We start from the raw sequence: 20,983 nt of genomic DNA, 5'->3' as shown, positions 1-20,983 counted from the left end.
ATTCTCGCTGGCAGTTCCTCACACTCCAAAGAGGCTCCTTTCCAGCCCTCTTCTCACCTTCCCGACCCCTGCCTGGTGCCCAGCCTCCCCCAGTGATGCTGCCCCTGCCCCCCCGGGGGAGGAGAGCCCTGGGCGTGAAGCTCTGAAATCCACCAGGCTGCTTGCGTTCAGGCTTGCCGGGAGAGTCCTGTTCCCGACTTCTCAGGGTTTTCACAGCACAAACAACTGCATGTGGGCCCGAGGGGAGGCTGAGAAGGACTTGTGTGTGTTGGTTTTACCGTCTTTCATCACTTTGTTGGCTTCATCCCGTGTCTGGAGCTCCGCGGTGGATTTCTTTCTGCCTACGACACTGAGGAAGGATCCCTTCTCCTTCTGTTGACTCTTTCTATTTTTATGGTAAGTGCTTGCATTCAATGAGCAGCCCTGCTGCAGTGAAGTGAACGCTAGCTCTCTTCCCAGCTACGCTTAGTGACCTTCTCTCTGCGTTTCTCCTGTTTTCCTGGGTCCACGTCTGGGGTGATCCAGCTAACGAAAATGCCGGGGGCCATGTGTCTGGATTGTCTTTTCATTTTATTTTATCGTTTCCATAAACCTGAGCTCCTCGCCTGTGATGGAAGCATAAGCGCTCTCTCTTTGTCCTTGAAGCGGCGGGCAGGGTAATGTGTACACGATGGTAAACTGCAGCAGTGTGCAGGTGCTCTGTGGAGGGTGATTGACAAATTTGGGCAAGATGAATCCTCGGCGTGCTGAGGTGCACTTCTCAGAATCCGGAAGGGCCGGGCTGATCGGCCCACCTAGCAAACTATTTCATCTTTGCCGGTGAAGACAGCATGCGTGTGAGTTATGTCGGAGTCGGCTGTGGGCAGTGGCGCCTTAAAGCACCTGCCTGTGGGTCCAGAATGGCCCTGTATCTTTCTTGTGGGCTTTACAACTTGGGCAGTAGCATTTGTGGCTGCGGGAGGAACCCTGCGCTGGCTGGCAGAGTAGACTGCATGACCTCATTGCTTCTTTCCCTTTGGAATCTCAGGGTGCCTGTTCTGCAAACTGTGTCTTCCATCCTCTTCAAAGGGTGGTAGGGCAGCGATGAGAGGGCACGTTTCTGAGTTGACAACATAGTTTCAATCCTCCTTCTGGGAGATAAAAGGCTTTGAGACGGTTGGAATGGTTAGACTTTCCTAAGAGAAAATAAGCAGGTTTCAGAGGAAGAACATGCATGTTGCGGTGACATCAGGCAGACTGTTTGTTCCAGGGCATTTACTCTTAGACTCGTGTTCTAATTTTTCACCTGGTCTCCCGAGGCGTGCTGCAGAGAGTACGACAACTTCAATTACTGGCTGCCCCTTGAAGCCCAAAGGAAACAAGTCAAGAACATTTTAGTATAGTTCTCACTCTGTGAAACCTGGGGTTGAAGGGGAGTCTCTTTTCACAGGGAGATGTCTTTATTTTCCTTTTCCTTTTTTTTTTTTTTGGTAGCAGGTGTGTTGGATTATTTTGGTCAACGTCGCTTTCTACAGAATAAGCTTCACAGTTCTAATTCTGCTTGGTTATTTTCCGGTCTTGGACTGGAGATGGGTTATTTTATTTGATTTTGTGTGGATTTTCCAGATGTGGTCCATTTAACTCCAGGGAGGGTAAAATGTGGAGTGAAATTTCTGGTCTTTCTCCCTGTTGACTGGGAGTTTGGAATGTAAAGTTCCTTAACTGTCTTGCTCTTTCTGACTACTTTTGTTTCCACTGTGTGGATTTTTCTCAAAATAGTGGTGATGACATCAGGCATATGCTTTTATCCTGTTCCCTGGGTCCAAAGTAGATAATTTGGTTGTTTTGGGTGGAGGGTTCTTTAAATGCATGAAAGCATACATTAAAACAAAGAACAAGAATTGGAGATGTTTACATTATCACCCAGCTTCAGGGTGAAACCAGCAAATAGGTTAACAGCAACAGCAACAACCAAAAATTAGGGTCCTTGCATATTGTAAACTCTGAATCATTAAATAATGTCTGAAGTACTTTCATCATTGTTTGGATTAGCTGTTCTAATATCGACACTCAGTTATGGCTGGGAGCAGTGTTGTCATCTGACTGGCTGACTTCTCTGCTTCCTTTGATTCTAACGTTTCGTTGTTTACTTTCATTTCATTTCTGGTGTTTTCTTTGATTAATTTTTTTCCTCCAATCGCAAGGATTTTTATCAGGTGCTTGGCAACTCAACTTGACGAATTCATCAAGATGGAAAGAGTTAGAGTCAGCTTGGGTGTCATGGAAATAGACTCTGCATTTCACACTGCAGGCCATTTCAGATGCCTTTAGAAAATATTTTGTTTTAATTAGTAGCAACTTTAGCTTTGAGAGAGGAAATTCAGTGGGCTTCCTTTATTTTACTGAGCAGAACATTCACCCATGCAATCAGAATTGTATATGTGCAAGCATATACACAAATGTACTGTTTACTTGTGACTGTTAAGTGTACCTATTTTCAATAGTTGTAGCATGCTCATTTAGAGAGGAGAAAAATTTGAGATACTGCTTTGCATTCTCTAGCTAGCTCCCCCCCCCCCCGCCCCGCCCCTCTTGGTAGGGATTTCCCGAATTTTCCCTCCATCCCCCTCCAGATAACCACCTTTGGGAATTTCTTTGAATTGGGAGAGTGCATTCTTTAGCATTTGCTTGTCTCACAACATGGTGTCAGGTTAATTCCTTTGTAGAGTCTCTGAAGGCAGCATACACAGTCACTGCAGAAAATATCCGTAAAAGCTGTGCTGAGTGGAGCCAGTAACTCGTAGCCTCTTGATGTGATGAAGTCACTGCAACATTTTTTGCGTTTTGTGTGTGTGTTTATTTAGCTGCTGTGCCTTGTAACCAATTTTGCTTGCAACCCTAGCAAGTTGTACTTATTTGAAATGGGTCTAGAAATACCTAGATAGTTGTAGATGCAGTTACTCATTTTTCACATTTCTTTTTTTTTTTAATTTTTGGCTGCGTTGGGTCTTCCTTGCTGTGCACGGGCTTTCTCTAGTTGCGGCGACTGGGGGCTACTCTTCGTTGCTGTGCGCGGGCTTCTCATTGCGGTGGCTTCTCTTGTTGCGGAGCACGGGCTCTAGGCCTGTGGGCTTCAGTAGTTGTGGCACGTGGGCTCAGTAGTTGTGGTGCACGGGCTAAGTTGCTCCACGGCATGTGGGATCTTCCTGGACCAGGGATCGAACCCATGTCCCCTGCATTGGCAGGCAGATTCTTAACCATTGTACCACCAGGGAAGTCCCTTTTCACATTTCTTGATTACAGCTATCATTAAAACAGTGCTTTTACAGTTTCTTTTGATGTTATTCTATTCAATAATTTGAAACCTGTAGTTTATATTCTGAACCAGTATTCAGAATTCTCCATTATCTTCCTTTCTACTTTTTCCCAGTTCTGCTTTATTTATATTTCTATGAATGAATAGGCATTCGTGTACACATATAAACTCAGTGAAGATCGTTGGATTAATCAAGAGTTGGTTAACACCTTCTCTTTTTTATTTTTATAAATTTATTTTATTTTTGGCTGCGTTGGGTCTTCATTGCTGTGCGCTGGCTTTCCCTACTTGTGGTGAGCGGGGGCTACTCTTCGTTGCGGTGCGCAGGCTTCTCATCGTGGTGGCTTCTTTTGTTGCAGAGCACGGGCTCTAGGCACGTGGGCTTCAGTAGTTGTGGCACACAGGCTCAGTAGTTGTGGCACACAGGCTCAGTAGTTGTGGCACATGGGCTTAGTTGCTCCGTGGCATGTGGGATCCTCCCGGACCAGGGCTTGAACCCGTGGCCCCTGCATTGGCAGGCAGATTCTTAACCGCTGTGCCACCAGGGAAGTCCCAACACCTTCTCTTTTAGTAACCAAAACTCTAGTGCTCAACCTGTAATCATGTAACTGAGAGAAGAAATTGTCCCTGTTAATATAAATATAACCTCATATGTCTGCAGGCATTCTTCTCATTGAAACTATTTTCCATAGTTGATTACCAGGACCAGAAATAGAATCAGTTTACATTTTAATTAATGACATTCTAGATTTGTCTAGGTTGGACTGACCTCAAATCTTGAAATGTTTACTATTTAAAAGGTCTTCCTATAAAGAGGGGGAGTTTATGGATGATACAAAATGAAACCACTTGATTATGTGATACAGCCTTTCTTTGGCAATTGAATGAACCATATCATTAAGGATGTTGGCTGAATTTTCCTGTGGCTTTTTACAATATAATTAAGGCGATATATTCCCTTTACCACCTCTCCATGAGCCTTTTTTTTCACGGAGTGAAGAGAACATACACCTCCCCCATAAAGCTGCTTAGAGGGAGAACCATGCTTTAACTGAGATTCAAAACCACTTCCAACACCAGCTATGGTGATCTACTTTGAAAGGAACTTGCTATTCAATTGGCAACTCAGACAGATTGTATAAAAGAGGAGAAGTTCTTCATGAGCTGTTGAAGACTGCATTTTTGAAATGCGTCTCCCTACAGACTTCATTTAGGACTGTAGTCACTAGACCAGCTTCGCAGAAAAAAGCATGTCCTTAGGAGCATAATAATCTACCCAGACTGTCATAAATGTTTATGTGCAAGTTATATCTCTTGGGTGGTAAAGGGAGTTGGCAGAATTTTGGAGGAGAATCAAATCACAGCCCCAAAATAACGTAAGTAAGACGAAAGGGGAAAATTCCTCCCTATACTTAGCATTTAATTCTCCAGTCAGGCTGTTGGCCCTTAAGTCTGAAGAGCCAAGAAATTGTTAAAAACACGTAATGACAGATTTTGTGGGCCTGTTCTGTAATAGAAATCTTTGACCCTTAATTAGGCATCTGCTGAGTGACCTTTTGGCTTGCAGTCATTCTTATAGGAAGCAGACATATTGTAATACAGCAGGAATTCACTTACATTTTTCCTGTTGGTCTCCCACTGGAGACCTCCTGTGAGTGTCAGAGGGAATGAGTGTCTGGAGGCCACGGCCAGTCACAGCAGGATGTCTTCAGGAGCCCGGGTGCCAGTGTGTCCCCAGCCACTAACTGGCTGTCAGATTCAAAGTCATATCTGCTACATTGGGCTTGGTGGGCCAGGTAATCTGAGGGCTCCCCCAACCACTAAAAATCATGAACTGTTGTTCCAGCTCTGTCTTTTTACTAGATGGGTAATTTCTAAGGCAATTGATCTAGATGAGACGTTCCTAGAGGGGATGGGCTCTACCTTCCCATGATTTACAAAGCCCCCAGCACTACGACAGTGACGTGAGCAGCAGAGTTACTCAGAAACATGTGATGATGGTGATCCTTCGTGAACAGGGCTTGTGTGTGTATGATGACGACCTGCTGCCCCTGGGACATCTTGAAATACCTCTTCTTATCAAAAGGGACCTCGAGGAGCATCTCACCTAACCTCTCGTTTCATAGACAAGAAAGCCAAGGTCCAGGGAAGTTAAGCCACTTCCTCAAGAAAGTGATCTGGTTAGCACCTGGACAAGACAGTTGAGTGCAATGTGCATGGATTTACTTAGACTCCAGCTCCACTCCTGGTGTGGGACCCCTTCCACGATACACAGCTGACACTTACTGTGTTATTCTTTGCTCACAAAACTGCTTTGTGGCATCTAACTCACTGGTGTCCATTATTTCTGGGTTTCTTTCATGCAGATTACGTGGCTGTACCAGTCAGAGTGAGTCACATCAAACAACTGTTCATGGTCATGTGTTCATGCTTGTGTGGAAATGCATTTTTTTTTTTTTTGGTGGTACGCGGGCCTCTCACTGTTGTGGCCTCTCCCGTTGCGGAGCAACAGGCTCCGGACGCGCAGGCTCAGCGGCCATGGCTCACGGGCGCAGCCGCTCCGCGGCATGTGGGATCCTCCCGGACTGGGGCACGAACCCGTGTCCCCTGCATCGGCAGGCGGACTCTCAACCACTGTGCCACCAGGGAAGCCCCGAAATGCATTTTTTTAATATTGAAACTGCTTTTCTCATGAACACTTCAAGAATTTTAAAAACATTATGCTTAATTTCCCCCCCTGTGCTTCAACCATTTATTTCTGTTTTATAGAGGGGTGATGTTTATGGATCAGTTCCTTGGTCCATTCATTCACCTAATACTCATTGAGCACCTATTGTGTCCGCCCTAATGCCAGGCAGTAGGGATCTGGTGGTGAAACAGCTGGATGTGGCCACTGCTCTGAGGGAGTTCAGTCTAGCGATGCTTCGTGGAGTTTATCTTCTCTTGATTTTTCAGCCAGTAATCTGCTTTCTGTTTCTCACCGTTTCTCAGAGTCCAGCTGAGAAACAGTTTGCTGGGGAAGTTCTTTCCTGTGATTATTCCACTGAGAAGTTCTTTTCATAAAAAGGCACCTTTGCTCTCCTTGCCATGTGTATCTTCCCGTTTTCCAAAACGGTATTTTTAGCTTGTGATTTTGTTACCTGACTGAACAAAAGAGATTAATTTGTTTGGACTGTTGTTGTGATTGACAAGATGACTGTTCCATTCTGTGGCAAAACTAGCCTGATCCTGGAATCCTAAATTTATAGTCTGGATAGCACAGCGTCCATGGAACTAATTACAGGTTAAAGACCAAACTCCTTGGCCTTGTATATAGCAGGCCCATCATAATGGACAGCCATTGCTTCTATGCTCTGCTTCTTGTTCTGCAGCTCCCCTAGAATGTTCCAGAAGTAACAAAACATTTGCGGTGCTCAGAAATAAGGAGCTGTCTCTTGCCTCAGTGCCTTTGCACATACCGTTGCCTCTGCCTGCAATGTCTCTCCTCTCTTGAGACTAACTTTCAAGTTCAGATAATCATCTCCCACAGAAGCTTTTTGACACTTTACAACCTTTATTGACCCCTGTGCCCAAAGCTGAGCTAGGTAGACCCTGTCTGTCCTCTTACAGACCTTATAGGACTTTATAAAGGTCTCATAGGACTTTATAAACTATAATTACTTGTCTACTTGGCTCTCTCTCCCAAATAGACATCTTGTTCCTTGAGGGCAGGGACTGTGTTTTCATCTCTATATCCCAAGGCCCAGCTGAGTGACTGCTGATTAACAGATATCCAATAGTTCTTGATCAAATGGGTCATGAATCACCATAGAAAACCTAGGGTGCTGGTATTGACAGCTACTGCTCTGTGTGGAAAACTTAATTTTTCAAAACAATGTGACTATATGAATTGTACGGAGAAGGATAGAGAGATTGGCAGCCATCCTGACGTAATCCATTAGAAATTGTATGCAAAACCCCAGAAAATGTCTCTGCCTCCAAATGAGTTTCAATAAAGTAAACAAGAATTAAGTGTTTTCTATAAGCAAAGCATTGTTAGGTCCCCAGGAATGAAAGATTTAAATAAAAAAAAAAGCAGCTGTGTAATTCCTGTCTTCCAAAAGGCCACAAACTAGTGAGAACTTGTTCTGCGTGCAAATGACCTTGTTATAAGGCGGACAGTTACAGAGATTCTAGTAGGCTGTAGGCTTGCAGGTGAGGTGGGAGTAGAAAGGTCATTCCAGGCAGAGGGGCTGGCTTGAGCAAGAACCTAGACGTCGGATGGTGGGTCAACCATTAGGTGGCTTTGGTTGGGAAGTAGAGGGAGTGGGGTAGGGGTGGGGGGAGGAGAGTGGAAAATGCAGAGGAAGACAAGGAACCTTTGGGTGGGGGAGGTGGGAATGGTATCAGAAGATCTGAATGGTAGTTGATTTTTTTCTGTAAGTTGGGAGGTAATTAATAGGGTCTAGGAAAAGCCAGTTGGAAATTGTTTGGAATCTCTCCTTGGGTTTAATTAAATCATAAGTCTGTATTCCGCAGGGAAAGAGAGCAGTTGCTTAGCGTAAGACATTTATTTCTCAGCCATCCCTTTTGCCCTTGAGGGTATAGTTTGATATTCAAAGTCATCACAAGGAAATGAAGCTGGGAAGTCTAACCTAAATCAATCAATTTTAGACCTAGAGAGAGTTGAGGATGGAGGTCACTGAAGTGCCTCTTAACACACTGTCCAGAGTGTAAAGAACCCCCCGGGCCCTTTGGTGCTTTTATTACTAGTAACTGACATTTTTTTTTTCCTTTTTCAATTAGCTTTGTGCTACTTACAAAGAATACAGTCATCTTATGAACCAGTGGGTATAGGCGTGCATGAACTAGTTTCATGTAGGTGAAAAGTGGTTTAGAAAATTTTCTGCTGTGCCTCTTCTCTCCTTTTTTTTTTTTTTTTTTTCTTTTAAGAATCAGGGAACATATGTGTAGGGAGTGGTGAGTAGTTAAGTTTTGTGTGTCTCAGAATTGGATCTGATCAGATGACTCTCCATCTTGAAAGTAACCTAAAAAGAGATTGAGGAGTTAGGAATATCTCTAAAAATCTTGGCCAGAGTATGAAAGCGAATCTTGTTTATGGAGCGAGAGATGATGAGGCAGAAGCTTCATTCACTAACTTACTCACTTAAGTACTATTGAGCATTTACTATGCTTCTGGCTGAGTTCTAGACACTGGAGAAACAGTGAACAAAACGGTCAATGTCTCGTCTTCATGGAGCAAACATTCTGGTAGGAAGCGAAGAGGAAACAGACATTTTAGCATATGCAAACATGTCAGATGATGATAAGCACTGTGGAGAAAAAAAATGAATGATTTTGCTATTATCTTCACATTTTAGCTTTCTTTCGATTTACTTAACTTATGTATTTTCGAATATTTTTTCATTCATTGTTTTCCGCCTACTGTTTTTATATTTACTTTCTGACTGGTCTATCATAAAGCAAAATCTTGAGGGTTTTTTCCGCTAGATAAGTGCAACTGTTGAAACCATTGGAGTGCTATGAACAAAAGTTGTAATCAGGTATTCAGTTCTTGAATTGACTTATAGGAAAAGTACTGTGGACATCAAAGCCCACGCGTATGTTTCTCAAGGATAAAATTGTCAGAATTTACAAGAGCAGTGTACGGGTTGGGAACAGATCTGTCTCTCACCTGAGTCTGAGTGGAGCAGGTTAGGGTGCTCTGGAAGACAGAGTGTGGAGCTTAGGGCCCTTGGAGGGGACAGAGAATTGGTGGACATCACCAGGGAGCACAGCTCATGAGGAGAGGAAGATGGGATTGAACCGAAGTGAACACACAGGAAATTTAGCAAGGAATCTCAGCTGGGGAGGGAGGATAAATCCAGAGAGACATATGTATGTCAATGAGCAACACTTCCAAAAACAGGTTCTGCCTAATATAGAACATCTCTGTGAACTGGTTAATGGAAATAGTGACTTGAAACAAAAAGCAGTATTTATGGATTTCTAAAAATTCCCACTCTATATTCTGTGTGATCTTGAATTCAGTATCAGTGTTCCATTCTACTCCAAGCAAGCTTTCAGTTAATACTTTCTACCTTGCTTCTAAAAGAATTAGGATTTAAAGAAAAATATCTCCTGGTGGTGGAGAGCCTGGGCTCTGGGGCAGACAGTCTGCTTCCCATCCTGGCCCTGCCAGTTACTCGCCTTTGGACCTTGAGCAGGTTACTTAGTCTCTTTGTATATCATTGTCCTCAATTATAAAAATGGGGGTAACTGATATTCTCTATCTTATAGAGTAGCTGAGTTAAATGAGATGGTACTTGGCAAGTACTTAGCACACTGACTACAAGATGGTTATACTGCTGAACAGTTTTAACTCATTATTATCATTGTCTCTCTGCTGTTAGGAGTTTGGAGAAATTCTTACACGTATGTATGTATTTACCTGCTTAGCAGAACTTTTCTTTAATAGTTAAGATAGTGCTTTCTTCTTCATGTTTGTGATTAATGATTTTACACTGAAGCTTTTCGGGGGGATCTCACAGGTTTTGTTCTCAGTCTCTGAGATGCTTATTGTGATTAAAAATTCACTTGGATTATAAGTCTTGGATCATAAGTCAAAGAGATGTCTGACCCAGGGAATTGAAAGACCATGTGGCCACAGAGGTCAATGGGAGGAGGATCTACTAGACACAGGAGGTGACTTTCTGGCAGGAAAAGAAAAAGGTGAGGTCAAAGAGAAAAGCGCAAGATGGCAGCAAATAGGGTTACATTCCTTTGACTCTGTTGATATTCTAGAGGGTTTAGGAATGGTTGCTCTTCAGGTGGCCTACGGTTTAGGCAAGCTACCGCTGCACTGTAGCTTGCAGTTTCCTGGAGAGAGCTACCAAGGAAATGGGGTTGGTGGAGATGGAGTCAGGGTGGTTAGGGAGGAGTGGTTATGTGCCAGTAAGTTTATAGGAAAGATTTGTAAAATTGGAGTGCTGGGTCACAGGGAATATGAATTAAAAATTTTGATGCCTCTTAGCAAATTGCTATTGACTTAAATCATTGCTAATCTGCTAGGGAGAAAGCAGCATCTCATAGTCTAACTTGAGCATCTTTTCACGTGCTTACTTTGTATCTTCCTCTTCCGTGAATAGTCTGTTCATGCCCTTCGCAAGCTCACTTTTAAAATTTGAGTTTTGGCTTTGAGTTTTAGGAGCGTTTTATATATTAAAGAAATTAACGTTTCCTATAAGATTTTTTCCCAAATAGTTTCTGCTATTCTGTCATTTATCTTTTGATATTGTCTATAATATTTGGGGCCTAAGAGTTTTGTTTTTATGTAAAGTTGTCATACGTTTCCTTGGTACTTTCTGGATTTTGCAGGATAATCAAAAAAACCTGTCCAACTCTGGGGTCATAAAACTTACTCTTCAACAGTTTATTGTTGGAATTTTATGATTTTAGTTTTGTATATGTCTTTGGTTCACACTTATTTTGCTATAGTAATGAAATAGAAATCCGATTTTATTTTTCCCCATAACTACCCCATTGTTCTTTCCAAACTTTTTTTAAATTTTTATTTATTTTTTAACATCTTTATTAGAGTATAAGTGCTTTACAATGGTGTGTCAGTTTCTGCTTTATAACAAAGTAAATCAGTTATATGTATACATATGCCCCCATAACTCTTCCCTCTTGCCTCTCCCTCCCTCCCACCCTCCCTATCCCACCACTCTAGGTGGTCACAAAGAACCGAGCTGATCTCCCTGTGCTATGCAGCTGCTTCCCACTAGCTATCTATTTTACGTTTGATAGTGTATATATGTCCACGCCACTCTCTCACTTTGTCCCAGCTTACCCTTCCCCCTCCCTGTATCCTCAAGTCCATTCTCTAGTAGGTCTGCATCTTTATTCCCATCTTGCCCCTAGGTTCTTCTGACCATTTTCTTTTTTTTTTTTTAGATTCCATATATATGTGTTAGCATATGGTATTTGTTTCTCTCTTTCTGACTTCATTCTGTATGACAGTCTCTAGGTCCATCCACCTCACTACAAATAACTCACTTTCGTTCCTTTTTATAGCTGAGTAATATTCCATTGTATATATGTGCCACATCTTCTTTATCCATTCATCTGTCGATGGACACTTAGGTTGCTTCCATGTCCTGGCTATTGTAAATAGAGCTGCAATGAACATTTTGGTACATGACTCTCTTTGAATTACTGTTTTCTCAGGGTATATGCCCACTAGTGGGATTGCTGGGTCGTATGGTAGTTCTATTTTTAGTTTTTAAAGGAACTTCCATACTGTTCTCCATAGTGGCTGTATCAATTTACATTCCTACCAACAGTGCAAGAGGGTTCCCTTTTCTCCACACCCTCTCCAGCATTTATTGTCTGTAGACTTTTTGATGATGGCCATTCTGACTGGTGTGAGATGATACCTCATTGTAGTTTTGATTTGCATTTCTCTAATGATTAGTGATGTTGAGCATCCTTTCAGGTGTTTGTTGGCAATCTGTATATCTTCTTTGGAGAAATGTCTATTTAGGTGTTTGGCCCATTTTTGGATTGGGTTGTTTGTTTTTTTGATATTGAGCTGCATGAGCTGCTCCAAACATTTCTTGAACAATGTATCTTTCCCTTGCCTTCAGTGTGATGATTCTTGAGAAAGATAATATTTACTTGGACCAGGGTGAAGGTGGCATGAAAGGGTAGCATCATCTATTAAACCCCCTCTGCAGTTAGAGCTATTTTTGGAAAGTTTACTGTTTTGTTTACTGTCAGTTTGTTGGCTAACTCTGCACCATGTTAATTTCTTTAGTTTTTCATGTTTTAATATCTGGGATGGCACGTCTTCACTTACTACTCTTTTTTCGTTCCAGGATTTTCCTGTATCTTCTTACATTCTTATTTTTTCTATGTGAACTTTGAAAATTGTCTGGTTCTTAAAAAAATCATGTTTTAGGGGGAGGGTTAAATTAAGTTTATAGATTAATCTAGGGAGAATATTTTACAAAACTGAACCAACCTGTCCCCAAACAGAGTATATGTTCCCATTTATTCACATCTTGTTTTGTGAATCTCAGTGGTGTTTTAAAGTTCTTCACATATATCTTGATAGTATCTTTTTTTTTTAATATTTAATTTTATTTATTTATTTTTGGCTGTGTTGGGTCTTCGTTTCTGTGCGAGGGCTTTCTCTAGTTGCGGCGAGCAGGGTCCACTCTTCATCGCGATGTGCGGGCCTCTCACTGTCGCAGTCTCTCTTGTTGCGGAGCACAAGCTCCAGACGCGCAGGCTCAGTAGTTGTGGCTCATGGGCCTAGTTGCTCCGCGGCATGTGGGACCTACCAGACCAGGGCTCGAACCCGTGTCCCCTGCATTGGCAGGCAGACTCTCAACCACTGCGCCACCAGGGAAGCCCAGTAGTGTCTTTTTTTTTTGAAGAAATTATGATTTGATATTATGGTAAGTCCTTACTAGTCTTCACATATTTCCAGAAGTATTGAGGGATGAGAAGGAAATGGGAGTGTTTGTTCAGCGCCATAGAATGAATAAATTACCTGGGGAAAAATATTTAAAAATCTGTATAGATGTGATTGATTTTTCTTTTTCTTGGTCCCTCCTTTAAAACTCCATATTCTGAATTGTTGATTTAACCATAAAAATGTATTTGTTTTAAATTTGCAATTGAATTTGTTTTTCACACTTCCAAATTCAGAGGACCAGTTGCTCTGATCCTTTTGCACAGTGTTCTGTTAACATTCTTACATTAACTCATTTGTCTATTAATTAACTCAGGAGGCATTTAATGAGCACTTAACATAGGCCAAGCATTAGGAATATGAATACTAATAAGACATGGTTGCTTTCATTAAGGGGTTTGCTGTTCACTGGGAGACTGACCTGCAAACAAATAGTTATAATAATACAGCAATGTGCTTGCTTGAAAACCTATGCAAGGTGGAATTGGAGCATGGAGGGGAGGGCCTAGGGCTGTCCTGGGGCAATCAGAGAAGGCTTCCCTGAGGAGGTAGCATCTGAACCATTTAGATGAGTTGCTTTCCAGGTGGACAAAGCAGAGGAGGCTGTTCTAGGCAGAGAAACTAACAAGTGCGAAGACGCTGTGGCATGCCTGGTCTACAAGTAATTTAGTCTATGGGGCTAGGGTAGGAGATGAGGCTTAGCCAGTAGGTAGGTGCCAGATGTCTAAAGGCTTAATGTGACATGCTAAGCAGGTTTTGCTATATTCTGTAGGTGTTGGAGAAAACTTAGCCTTCTAAACTCAGTTAAGTCAATTTTATTTTTTAAAGTAGAGATAAGAATATCTAATTGCAGAGACAGAAAAAATTTAGATATTTATCCTGGGGGCGGGGCATGACTAAGGAATAGTTTCCTTGAAGGCAGAGATATTACACATAATTACTTGTCAGTTTGCCTTGGTCATTATTGTATAAGAATCTGGGAAAACACAATTTAATTAATGAACATGATTGGATATTTAAATAGTTACTTAAGTGTATGCTATAGAGACCTTTCAAAATATATTAAAAAGGTATAAAGTACTTGATTATCTGACTGTGGGGTATACTTAAAAAACTTGCCTACTTGGTAAGGTTAAAACAGGCAGATACACAGTTTACATTGCAGCTGTAATTGTCGTATATGAGTAATTTACCTGGTTCCCAACAGACAGAACCAAGGGTAATTCTTGCCTAGGCATAGCCTAGTTAGAGTCTGGTTAGGTGGTCTTGGTTTGGGTATGATTGGAGGTTTTGAAAATGAAATAATTGAGAAGAATCAAAGCAATATCATAATGAAGCTAAAAGCGGTTTACTACATAGCTAACTTAGCCATATATCTAACAAATTATAATATACGTGAACTGTGGGTTTTAGTATAATATCTATCTAACTATGTACTATTACTACATATCCTTACTAAAGGATGGGCAAACTTTATAGCCGTGAGTGACAAAAGGATCTTGCTTGCTGCTGCATGGAGAACAGATGGTAGGGAGTCAGGGTGGAAATAGATCAGTTAGGAGACTGGTGGAGAAGTCCAGAAGAGAGATGCTGATGGACCAGGGTGGCGGCATTTGAGGTGGTCAGAGGTGGTAGGATGCTGGCACTGTCTCCACACGAGCTGAAAGATGCAAACATAGAATATTTTAAAGGGAGATGAGGAAAGGCTAGCTGGGGAGGCTACTTAAGCAAGAGCAGTCAGTGCAGCTGATAGGCTGAATGGGCCACCATGACCTCTTGCAGGGTTAACTTTTGTGCGTCTGTATACTTGCAAACCGCACTGGAATGTGTGAAACGATTCAGTAGTGATTTCCCAGAATTGCCTTACTCTGAGAGTCTGCGTTAAGTAGGGTTAATTGGAAGTATATATATGGTGTCTACTTCCCTGAGCAATAAAATTGATAAAGAGTCTACACTAAAATTTTAACCTTAAGCAATTTCACAGCCTGAGAATTTTCAGCAAATAGTAATCAGGGCCCTGATAATAAGAGATTGGCAGCCCATTTGGATTGACATGGGAGAGGAACAAACTGGGGGCACAGAAAAGGACCCACAGATCATGATTGGGAGTGTGGGGAAAAAATGAATGAAATGTGGCTGCACATTATAAATTGTGTAACATTTAATTCAAGTGCTTTTATTTTTATTTTTTAACATCTTTATTGGAGTATAATTGCTTTACAATGTTGTGTTAGTTTCTGCTTTATAACAGAGTGAATCAGCTATACATATACCTATATACCCATATCTTCTCATATATATGGAATCTAAAAAAAAAAAAAAAAGGGTTCTGAAGAACCTCAGGGCAGGACAGGAATAAAGACGCAGACGTAGAGAATGGACTCAAGTGCTTTTAGCTAAAGAGAATTCTTTCTAAAACCTAGGTTACTCTTCTCCATTAGCAAAAGGTTATAAAATGTTTCAAAGAGTTGAGTCAAGGCTAGTTCCCTTATCTTTGGAAGTTATCTTTGATGCAGAGCTCTCTGTTCCAAATAGTAAGTATATTTCTGTAAATCACGTGGTATGTCATGAAACTGAAAATACAATTCTGAAAGTTTTTACAGATCCCAAACTTTTGTCAGACCCTGCCTTTTGGAAGGATTTTAGGCTTCTTCTAAGAATTTAAATTTTCTCTGCAAAATTGAGGATGAAAACCATGGCCGAAACTGCTCTAGTCATCACGGACTGCATACATTTCCATAATATAAGATGAGTAGTGGTCAAAACTGGTCAGGAATGGAGACTGTTCCCTTGGCCACATTGATCAAGGGATAAAATTTGACAGACATTCTCCGGTTAACTATTCATACAATAAACCACACACAGTCCTCATTGAATTGGGTGGATTCAGTCTTTCTTGAATTAACCTGTTACTGTCATCATAAGTGACAAAATAAAGACCTTTACAATTGTTGTTGTAGCCAGAGCGATGGATAAGGAGTCCCTTAAACAATGGCAGTCAGTATGAAACCTTTATCCGTGACTAAGCATGAAGTGGCATTAACGGGCTGTTGTCTTTGTAACCTGATATAGATTTAAGTAGACTTAGTGTTAATGATGCATGTATGTGGGTGTATGTATGTACATACATGCAGGCACGCATAGGTACATATATACGTATGTAACTCCTCTCATGCACGGACTGTAGTGGTCTTTTTGAATCATGAACCATTCTTTTAATTTCCTTTTAATTCCTTACATATAGCTTAGTGTCTGAAACAAAGTAGGAACTCAAACAATTGCTAATTAAAACCTAGAATTAGATTTTGGTTTTTTGTTATTGTTGATTAAATACTCCTGTATCCTGTCTAGTTTTGTATTACTTTTGGAGGCCCAAATGATTGTACCTTATGCTCTTGGTACCCTGGCTTGATGTGACAGAATATAGCATATTCATGACTCTAAGCATTAAAACAAAAATAGGCAATATTTTAAAGGGAAGTAGCTCTGTAGATGGATGTAGAAGGAAGTGAAAGGGGCATGAGATTATAGGACAAAATTGCCGTGTGTTTGTACATAGATAGGTATTTATATGTATATTCCCTCATGCCAGAAGCAACTTTGGCCGCTAAGAATACATCATATTGGACATAGTAAAAATCAAAAGTAAGAAAATGGTGGGAACAACGTAAAACCAAGAATACAATTAAATTGCATGTCAGAATGACCTAAGCATAAGACACAGGGGCCAAAACTTCATCTCTGGGTTTTCTATGAGATAGAGGGAAGAGGAAACACTTGGAGGAGTAAAGAGAAACCATTTTCTCAGGATGATTATAACTACTCTTGGCACCAACACCAGACAAGAATTTCTCCCAGGAGCCTCCATAAAGAGTACACTGTGTTTTGTTTTGAAAATCAAGTTTTGTAAGGCTGATCCTCCTAAAACATTTTTGAGTTAATAGCATCACTTCAAAGCAAAATTTTGTAAAAGCGACTGCAAGGTTCTGTTGAGGTACCCTGTTCTCTGCTGATCTGATTTGGCCCACCGATAGGAAGACGACTTGTCCTCTCAGCAATCTTCCCTGTGTATTGTTTTCCTCAGCTGAGGGTTTGAGAATATTCATTGCCTTTGAATTTGAGGTGGCATTACTCCCTGGCACATAAGGCCTAGAGTGCAGCTATTCTGTGTAGCTGGTTAAAGAGAGGCTTGGTACCCTAGCAGAGTGTCAGATGAAAGCTGGGGTTAGCATCCTTTAGAGTGAGCTGAGCTGCTTACGAAGACATTTGCCCGGGGCTGCCCGCCTCACTTCTTACGGCAGCGTAGGCGAAACCAAGCAGCTAGCCTAGGATTATACATAGAAAATACTTTTAGTTATCAGACAAATGGGTAGTCCACTGCAGGGGGCTTTAAACAGGTATTCCTGGGGTACCCGAACACCTGAGGTGTGGAAGGTTTTTGAGGGCATCAGTTCGCAGTGTCCGGACTGTATTTTTCACTTCCCCTTTCACAATTACTCTTTCCCCATTTTAGCCAAGAATGGCATCTCCTTACTGTATTGTGCAGGGGTCTAGAATCTACCTGGGCACTGAACAGAGCAGCAATCTGAAATATTTTCTTGCAAAGAAGTATGGTAGCATGAACAATAAAAGACTTTCCGACATAAACGTATGCTACATTGGGATAAAGTTCTGTGGGGAAGTAGACTGAATAAAAGAGTTAAAGGAAAAAAATTACATAAATTTTCCAGCTGATAAGGAGGAGCTTGGACTGGGTTGGTTATATTTGAAATGGATGATGGTGTTTCTATTAGGATTCTCTGGAGAAACAGAACATACATACATACATACATACATATATACACATCCACACATGGGAGAGGGGGTTATGGGCATGGGGGGAGAGAGATTAAGAGATTAGAAGGAATTAGCTCATGTGATTTGGAGACTGAGAAGTCCCAAGATCTGCAGTTGGCATGCTGGAGACCCAGGAAAGCCAGTGGTCTAAGTTCTGGTCCAAAAACTGGCAGGCTCAAGACGCAGAAAGAGCCAGTGTTTCAGTTCAAATCCAATGACAGGAAAAGACCAACATCCCAGCTCAAGACAGTCAGGAAGGAGCTCCTTCTTACTTAGCTTTGTGTTCTATTCAGGTCTTCAGTTGACTGGATGAGGCCCTCAGATTATGGGGGGAGCCGGGGAGGGGTGTGCAGTGGGGAAGCCAAACTGCTTTACTCATTCAGATGATAATTTCACCCAGAAACAGACACACCCAGAATACTGTCTGACCAAGAGTCTGGGTCTCTTGTGGTAAAACTAACCATTTAGGTGATATAGAAGTTCTGTTTTAAAATTTTACTGTTTACGTTACCAGAAATTACATTCTTTGTAATCTTATATAAATTTATGATGTCAACTTAAAACTTCATGGGGGGGAATCAAGACTTCAGGAGGGGATACATAGGTTTTTGTTTTTAATCTTTAGGGCGTACATGAAGACCCCAAATCTACTCCCTGTAGTATGACCAAAAATAATTTTTGTCTGATACCTGCTTTACCTGAAACAAAACCTCAAAGATAGAAGGGGTAGCCCGTCTTTAGGCAAAGAACATAGCTTCAGAATACATCAGAGTATGACACTTGTGACTACGTATTTCACCGCCCTCCTGGTCAAAGCCACTGTCATCTCTCGACTGGATCACTGCGGCAGCCTCCCTCCTGTGACCTTGACTCATACACTGTGTTCTCAACACAGAAGCCCAGAGTCATCCGGTTAAAATGGAAGTCATGTCATGTCACTTCTAACTTAACATTTTATTGACTTTCCATGGACCTAAATAATTTCCTCACCCCACCTTTTACTGTCTTTCTCTACACTTGGCTAGCTCCCTCTGCTCCAGCCGCAGTGGTTTCCCGGCTCGTCCTTCAGCATGTCACAATGCACTTTCCAGCCCCAGGGTTTTGTGCTCTTTACTCCCCATGCCTATAACACTCTACTTTATTTATCTTCTGGGCTGATCCTTACCTCCAAGTCTTTGCCCAGATTCTTAGTGAGGTCTTCCTCAACCACCCTATTTGCAGTTGTGTGACTTCCCACTTCTTTGTATTCTGTCTCCCTTGCAGCTTAACTTTTCTCCAAAGTACTTACCATCTTCTCACGTACTCTATAATTTACTCATTTGTCTTGATATACTTGTTTCCACTGACTAAAAAGCAAGGATTTGCTGTGTATTGTTCATTGGTGTTCCCCAGTGCCTGGAACAGTGCACAGTAAGCACACAAGAGGCACATAATAGGCATATAGTAAATATTTATTTAATGAGTAGGCCTGCATTTTATATAGTTTTCATAGGTTAAGTTTAGTATTTTATCTACATTTTATCAACTGACAAGGTATATAGTAAAGAATAAATAATGAATATTAGTATAGAATCTTTTAAATTTTTATTTTATATTGATGTACAGTTGATGAACAGTGTTGTGTTAGTTTCAGGTGTACAGAAAAGTGATTCAGTTATCGTATAGAATCGTGACACAATTACTTAATGTTATATTGAATTTGAGTTTAAATTTTCCTTTACCCTTATTTTCCTTTTTCCTTGAAACTAATTTTGCTTAAGTTTTTCATGTGTTTATCTTGTTTGAATTTTTTATGTAAAAAATGTGTATTTTAAAATCGAAGTTGAATGCCTGTATTTCTTAAACTGCCTCAAAACTTTTCAAATGAGTTGAGGTCGACGTAACCATGCACAGCTGGGCTCTCTGGGTGATTGCAAGGCGGAGGAGGAGGAGATACTGCTCAGGGATACCGGGTGTTGACTTTGCTTCCCCAGCTCTCCAGGACCTCTCTACCTGGGGAATATGACCTTACTCATGACTAGTTGAGTTCAAGAACCAGATGTTTTTAGTGCCACTTCAAAAAGAAAAGCAGGGCTGTTAACATAAGTGCCTCCAGAGTGGTGAACTAAGTCTGGGAAGGAAGAGAATCCTGGTGAGAACTAGGTTTCTCTCTCAATTCTGGCAGTACCCTGGTCACATGGAGGAGGCGGGTCCTTGGCAACACCAGCAAGCTCTGGGAACCAAGGAAGAAGGGAAATCTATGCAAAGATGTGCTGCATCCATTTTGTGTAACTACTTTTTTTCTGTTAAAGTCTCTATTCTTGGCTAAGTAAATGAGGAATTTATAGCAGAGGTTTGTGTGTGTGTGTTGGTGATGGTGGTGGGGTTGTTATTGTTGGTGATGTTGATGGTGTTGGAGTTGGTAGTGGAGATGAAGGAGGAGGTGGTGGTGGGGTGGTTACTGTTGGTGATGTTGATGGTGTTGGAGTTGGTAGTGGAGATGAAGGAGGAGGTGGTGGTGGGGTTGTTATTGTTGGTGATGTTGATGGTGTTGGAGTTGGTAGTGGAGATGAAGGAGGAGGTGGTGGTGGGGTTGTTATTGTTGGTGATGTTGATGGTGTTGGAGTTGGTAGTGGAGATGAAGGAGGAGGTGGTGGTGGGGTTGTTGGTGATGTTGATGGTGTTGGAGTTGGTGGTGGTGGTGGAGATGAAGGAGGAGGTGGTGGTGGGGTTGTTACTGTTGGTGATGTTGATGGTGTTGGAGTTGGTGGTGGTGGTGGAGATGAAGGAGGAGGTGGTGGTGGGGTTGTTACTGTTGGTGGTGTTGATGGTGTTGGAGTTGGTGGTGGTGTTGGAGTTGGTGGTGGTGGTGGAGATGAAGGAGGAGGTGGTGGTGGGGTTGTTACTGTTGGTGATGATGATGTTGGAGTTGGTGGTGTTGGAGTTGGTGGTGTTGGAGTTGCTGGTGGTGGTGGAGATGAAGGAGGAGGTGGTGGTGGGGTTGTTACTGTTGGTGATGTTGATGGTGTTGGAGTTGGTTTTTGGTGGTGGAGATGAAGGAGGAGGAGGTGCTGGTGGTGTGCAGAGTGTTTTCCATGAATCCATAATGCCTATTTTTCTACATGAACTCAGTACAATTTTCATTTCTATATGATTATTTTGGAATAGCTCTGAAGTAGTCATGGTTCTTATTAAGAAAATGACCGTATTGATGTCTTTCAAGACATCTGAAGATTTTCAGGAACTTCTTTGAGTCAGAACGTTAAGACCACTTTTCTATCTGTGGTCCTTTGGACTCACTCCAGGCTTGAACAGGTTGAGTTGTTTGTGCCTCTGATGGTTGCTCATGCTCACATGCTCTCTTACTCACATGGATTCTCTGTCAGGCTAAGATATTTCAGCCTAGTGTCTTA

General features: G+C 41.7%; 1 protein-coding gene across 1 annotated transcript in view; it reads left to right on the top strand.

The window, feature by feature from the left end:
• Positions 1 to 750: 750 nt before the first annotated feature.
• The window catches only part of LOC132597958 (anoctamin-4-like), a 166,826-nt gene continuing 146,593 nt past the window's right edge, over positions 751 to 20,983 (top strand). Inside the window, exon 1 of the mRNA XM_060306222.1 lies at positions 751 to 836. The gene's annotated coding sequence lies outside the window, so the exon portion shown is untranslated. The remainder of the gene's footprint in view (positions 837 to 20,983) is intronic.

The sequence above is a fragment of the Globicephala melas genome, chromosome 10 (genome assembly GCF_963455315.2).
Source record: "Globicephala melas chromosome 10, mGloMel1.2, whole genome shotgun sequence".
Taxonomy (NCBI): Eukaryota; Metazoa; Chordata; class Mammalia; order Artiodactyla; family Delphinidae; genus Globicephala; species Globicephala melas.
Note: the sequence above shows the minus strand (reverse complement) of the source record. Positions and strands in the feature narration are given on the sequence as shown.